The 5457-nt window shown below is 38.6% G+C and overlaps 2 long non-coding RNA genes across 2 annotated transcripts; one reads left to right on the plus strand and one right to left on the minus strand.

Moving 5' to 3' along the window:
* Positions 1-346: 346 nt before the first annotated feature.
* LOC118162775 lies at positions 347-2455 on the minus strand. Its single transcript, XR_004748618.1, has 2 exons — positions 2349-2455; positions 347-819 (listed from the first exon to the last, which is right to left on the minus strand). It is a non-coding gene; the product is annotated as an uncharacterized LOC118162775 (long non-coding RNA).
* A 96-nt stretch (positions 2456-2551) lies between these two features.
* On the plus strand, positions 2552-3967 carry LOC118162774. The gene is made up of 2 exons (XR_004748617.1): positions 2552-3066; positions 3199-3967. It is a non-coding gene; the product is annotated as an uncharacterized LOC118162774 (long non-coding RNA).
* The last annotated feature ends 1490 nt before the right edge of the window (positions 3968-5457 follow it).

The raw sequence follows: 5457 nt of genomic DNA on the forward strand, positions 1-5457 counted from the left end.
TTTTATACAGACTATGTCCCACCCCTTCGTTTGGGTGCCATTTTCCTACTTTTGGTGCTTCACGACCCTTCCTGATGTTTCCTCTGCTCACTTTGAAGCTTCACATGCACCACCTGATTCCACCTCTGGCAGGGCAGTGGGTGATGAAGCCTAGAGAGGGGATACAGCTTGGTGGGCTGGGAAGATGTTGCGCTACTTGTCCTTGGACATTGTCCTTCTGGAACTTTACCACCCTGAGGATCGCTTTTGAAATTCTAGTACTATTCTATAAAAATAATTCAGCTTTCTCTTCTAGATATTTTTTGTTTGTTTATTTATTTGGTTGGTTTTGTTGGTGTTTTTTTGCTTTTTTTTTTTTTTTTTTTTTTTTTTTTCAAGAATGGCATCTCATGCACAACCTTCTAAATGAACACTTGTATTCAAACAATCTGGCCATTATGCAAAACAATTCTGCCTGTTACAGTACACATTCAGTGCAGAAAATTACTGTTAGTTGGACTGCTTTTCCCGTCACAATGAAACATACATGTGCTTACAGCTAAAAGTCCAAGGGCCTGATTTACTAAAAATTAGTGATCCATCAGACTGATGGGCAATCTGCACTCTTGGTGCCTTGAAATTTCTTGCATCAGTCACCAGATCATGATTTACTAATAGGGTTTCAGGGCTTGCAAAATAGCACACTCTAACCACATATTAATATTTAATCTGGCATTTTAAGTGCGCCTAACAAAAGACACCAGAGCTGCTGACAGGACCTTAAATTGTGAATTTCTTAGAAAGGAATTGAATATTTCCATAGTGGCTTCATGTGGAAATCTGAAATAAAAAGAAATACATGAGTTAAACCCTGATCATGCACTTACAAGCTTCTGGCTATATTTTCTTGAAAACTGTTTGTAGGTTGTTGGTTGTTTTTGTTTCTTTGTTGTTGTTGTTGTTTGTTTATGTGTTTGTTTCATAGTCTAGATTCATTAACATAAACCAAAGCTTCCTTTCCAGTGCCCATAGCTCATGATGGCAGAGAAATTTAAAAATTCATTTCTATATTTTGTGCAATTAAACAGTCTATTCTTTAAAACTTCATCCACTTGACAACTCTAGAGAGATGACAAATGAGGGTAAAAACAACATATAAATCACAAAGACCTCATTATTACCATGAAATTTGATAATTGAATCTGTACAGACTTAGTAAATTGGGTCCTCTCTGTTTTGTACAGCATTTTAAAGTAACCAAGATAGGCAAGAAGCTGAATTACTTATTGATAGTGATTCTACAGTTTCATGGCTTAAAAAGAGCAATAGAGTAAGTTAATAAGCAAATTCTCCTGCTCCTGTCAGATGAATATTCTAATTTTACAAAATGTATGTAGTGCATGTCTAGAAAAGGGTTTATTTGTTTCTTCCATTTTCATCTGTCATAATTTATGAAAGATGTTCCCAACACCACCTGTAATAATTGAATGTTTATTAGTGTGCAAATGAGGGTTATAAATGATGTTGCTTATCTATGTAACAAAACAGAAAAGACAACTTATTAGCGAAAGACAAATTGCTCAGCAAGTTTCAATGAGCTGCTATGTTTGTCATGAGGAAAACAAACAAGCAAACAAAACAAACAAACAAACAAAACTTTTATTTGCACAGATCAATACTTTTATAATCCATTTAAAATAATATACTTGCCACTAGGTGGCTATTTCTGATCAGATCGTTTTACCATTTTAATTACATTTTTAATATCCTGGCTGCATAAACAAAGATAAATTACAAGCCTTGCACAATCTGGCTGCTAGCTCAGGCACAATCTGTAATAATATCAGCTTTTGTTTGTGCCTCCTCTAATTAGATTCTGAAATCTCAGTTTTATCAATCAATAATTTTAATTTCAGAATTGCCTTTTGATCTCGCATTTCATGTTTGTTTGCAGAAAATGATCAGTAGGACAAAGCTGATAATTTATGCAGAAACAATCTCTCAGCAGAGTTACAAGCGCATTCCTAGCCATCAACACCACCCGGCAGACTAAGCTTGACACAGGTCTAATTAACATGCAGATATGTGTCACCTCATTGGCAATTCAAATTGCTTTTTTATAATGTACCTCAAATTGTGCTACTCAAACATTGTATTTGATTTCCAAAGCCCCCTGGGCATCTCATAATGTCTCCCTTCATCCTGGGTACGAAGCATTTATTGAACAGTCTGCTTCGACTCGGGTTATCTTTTCGAAAGCACCCGAACATCGTAACTGTGGGACCAGCTTTTCCTCCTGCTCAGATAGCAACTTGTTCCTCTGCAGAGCACCGTGTGCCACATCCCTGGGCTTAGCAATGATATGTTACCTTGCGGGCTTCTGCTCCCACGGTGGCTGCTCTGTCGAGGGCTTCGCTCCTGTGCCACTCATGTAAAAAGGGGGAGGATGTCTACAGAGCGCACATTAATATGCGGCACATAAGCACGTCTCTGAATGCCAGCCTTCCATTCTTCATTAAACAAAATGGCTGGATTGCGGGGATTGTTTTCCCCTCCACGCACTCGCGCGCGCGCACACACTAGGCACACCAGCACAGACCCACACACCCCCACACACACTCAGCTTTATCCCTTGCTCTCTCACATGCACATGCTTTTCCTCTTACACACAAGCACACATGCACACGCACACACACTTCCTTCCTGGCTGCTGTAGCGCATCGCTGTCAGCGGGGCGAGTTATGCGCTAAAAGTTGTCTGCGGCATGCGTGACACGCGAGGAGATTCCTGCCAACGTCAGGGCCCTTTTTTGCCATGCAGCAACAAGTGGCAGAATCAATGGTGTACAGTTATTCAGCAGTGTAATTCATTTCACTGGCTTTGGCTTCTAGCCAGATCCGCCATCTGTCTCTTGCTCTCCCTCTCTCTCTCTCGCTTGAATTTGTCCTACATTTTGTAATGTTACGTGCTTGCCATCCTTATTCTATGTCAGAGGTGCAGCACAAGTCTCACCCCCGTTCCAGCATGGAGTTCTCTGAGTTCGGTGGCACTTTGGATATTCCACTTCAGTGCCATGGCAAGAAATGGGTAAGCAGAAAGGAGGAGAGGGGTAGCTGCAAAGAGAATGGTGCTCTTGTATCCAAAAGTCGGAGCATCGGCTTTTTTTTTAAAGCATTGATATGGATCTGACTCACATGGGAACTTTTCCTGCTTCATTAGAGTATCTTCGTTTGCTTTAGTGGATGCCGGCACTGAACACCACTGCACAGCTTCGTGGAATGCCTGCTGTTGGATGCTTGCAGATCCCTGCCACCAAGCAACCTCCTGCATTGGAAATCGGATGACTACTCCGGGATCTTATGCGTGCTTGCTGTTTGAAGCTGCAGAAAAGTGAATAATCAATTAAGTATTGATTTCTTGTAAGATTTGGTAAATTTCAAAGGCAAGACAAAGAGGATGGCTTAAGGAAAGCACTGCAGGGACTTGGCGTAAATTAGACAACTAACAGCAAAGCAGAATAAAATAACACCTCAACTGAATATTTCCTTGGAAGAATTAACACTAGCTATTGGAAGACAATGGTGGATTTAATCAAGGCGGCAGGCACGCTTGAGTTTTAACCGTGAACCTGAAAGAGGAGCTAATTATAACCACCTATTTATATGGAGCTAATTTGACTGAATGGATGCAAATGTGCTTTATTTATGGATGAAGAAGCAAGCCTTACAGCACTGACTTTGGGATCATCGCATATGCTAAGCTTTACAGCTTCTCTAAAAGTCAAGCCTACAGTACATTTTATTTACTGAGAAGGTATTTATATGTAAGCATAAGCTAGCTATACAAAAGATTCATCAGAACAATGTACTGTAGCATTGAGGATCTAATTATAATTTTGCAGCATTTTGTGTTCTCTCTAATTTGGTGCTTTTCAACCCTTGTTTGTGATGGGCTATAAATGGGACAATAAATGTATGCTTTAAACTATTGTGATTTTCATTGTGTAGTTTATTAATCGTACTGTAGTTTTCTTAACGTGTTTCTGAATTATTCAGCAGTAATTTATAATGAAAGAAGCAGAACTGGTGGGGTGGTTTTGAATTCATTTATAATCTTCTTACAGATCTAAATGTTCAGGTTCTACCAGCAGATGAGCTCTATAATTATTAAAGAATGCTGAAATATTTCAGATAAATGGGGCACTGACTTTACAATGGGCACAATATTGTATAATCAGTAAAAAGAGGATTGTTATGTTTTGACTCTGTAGAGACTGGTCTTGGTCAGTTAACTCCTTCTCTGCTGATAATGGTAAGCAAATATAGCTTATATGAGAAAATGGGGGGAGAATGTAACGTATTGGTTTGATGTTTTGTTAGTCTGAGACCTTAGCATATATTTTTAAAATTTATTTCCATTTCTGTTACTTTTCCCAATTTGCTTTTTTTTTTTTTTTTTTTTTTCTTTTGCTTTTTTTCTTCCTCTCTTACAATCTACATTCCCTGAGCAACCACAGGAACCAAGTTACATTAAGCTTCAACACAAAGACGATGTAAGAATAATGAATCCTCATTTGCATCGACATTTGTATTCAGATTTGCCAGGCTATAAACTTGGCAGATCATGCGGAATATTAAGTAGAGGCTTCCATGGTAAATTGCGACTCTTGCAATTGCTGAGTCGTTTTTCCTATTTGTGTGCGTGTGTGTGTGTGTGCGTGCATGTATGTGCATATCTGTAGTGGCAGGTAAAGTCTCATGACTACTTGATTTCTGAGAAGCACATTGGCCTTCTTTCTCTTGCTGTATATGATGCCATTCTGAAGTAAAATGAAACAGGAATACACCAGCAGTAAGCATTTTAGCTGAAGACATAGTGAAATGTAACTAAAATATTAACTAAAGAGCATGAGAATGAATTCTTTATGCAAGCAGATAAGCACTACTATTAGAGCAAATAGATCATCTCCTTCAACTGGAGTTTTGGTTTCATTGCAAGTAGAGTCCAACGCGCAACCTGTGAAATAGCACTAAGCCTACCTGCTGCCTGCCATTAAATCCTATTTTATTTGTGATTATGTTAATGTCTGTATGCATGCTTCATTTTAAAACATTGGGCCTTGTACATGTGCTCTCCACTTTGGTTGGTTGAACTGTCTCCAGAGTTAGAGTAGTATCTGGACATTGAACGTTGAACATTGAATCTTTTCCTTCACTGACATTGTTTGAATAATAGGTGATCCTAGCTGTACGTTTCCCTAAAAATTATTCTCTCCTCTCTTGGATGAACCATTTTCAGAATGAGTAATAGCAAAACTGAAATATTTACCTTTGCATTCTCCTTTTTAACTTTGTACTATTTAAAATAATTTATACTTGAACTTTGGAAACTCCCTCTTATCCATAACATGGTTTATATTAGTTCAGAGGCAGAGAAAAGTGCTCAGTCTACAGGTGCTAAAAATGTTCCAAGAATCAT

This window comes from Oxyura jamaicensis, chromosome 2 (assembly GCF_011077185.1).
Source record: "Oxyura jamaicensis isolate SHBP4307 breed ruddy duck chromosome 2, BPBGC_Ojam_1.0, whole genome shotgun sequence".
NCBI classification, from domain to species: domain Eukaryota; kingdom Metazoa; phylum Chordata; class Aves; order Anseriformes; family Anatidae; genus Oxyura; species Oxyura jamaicensis.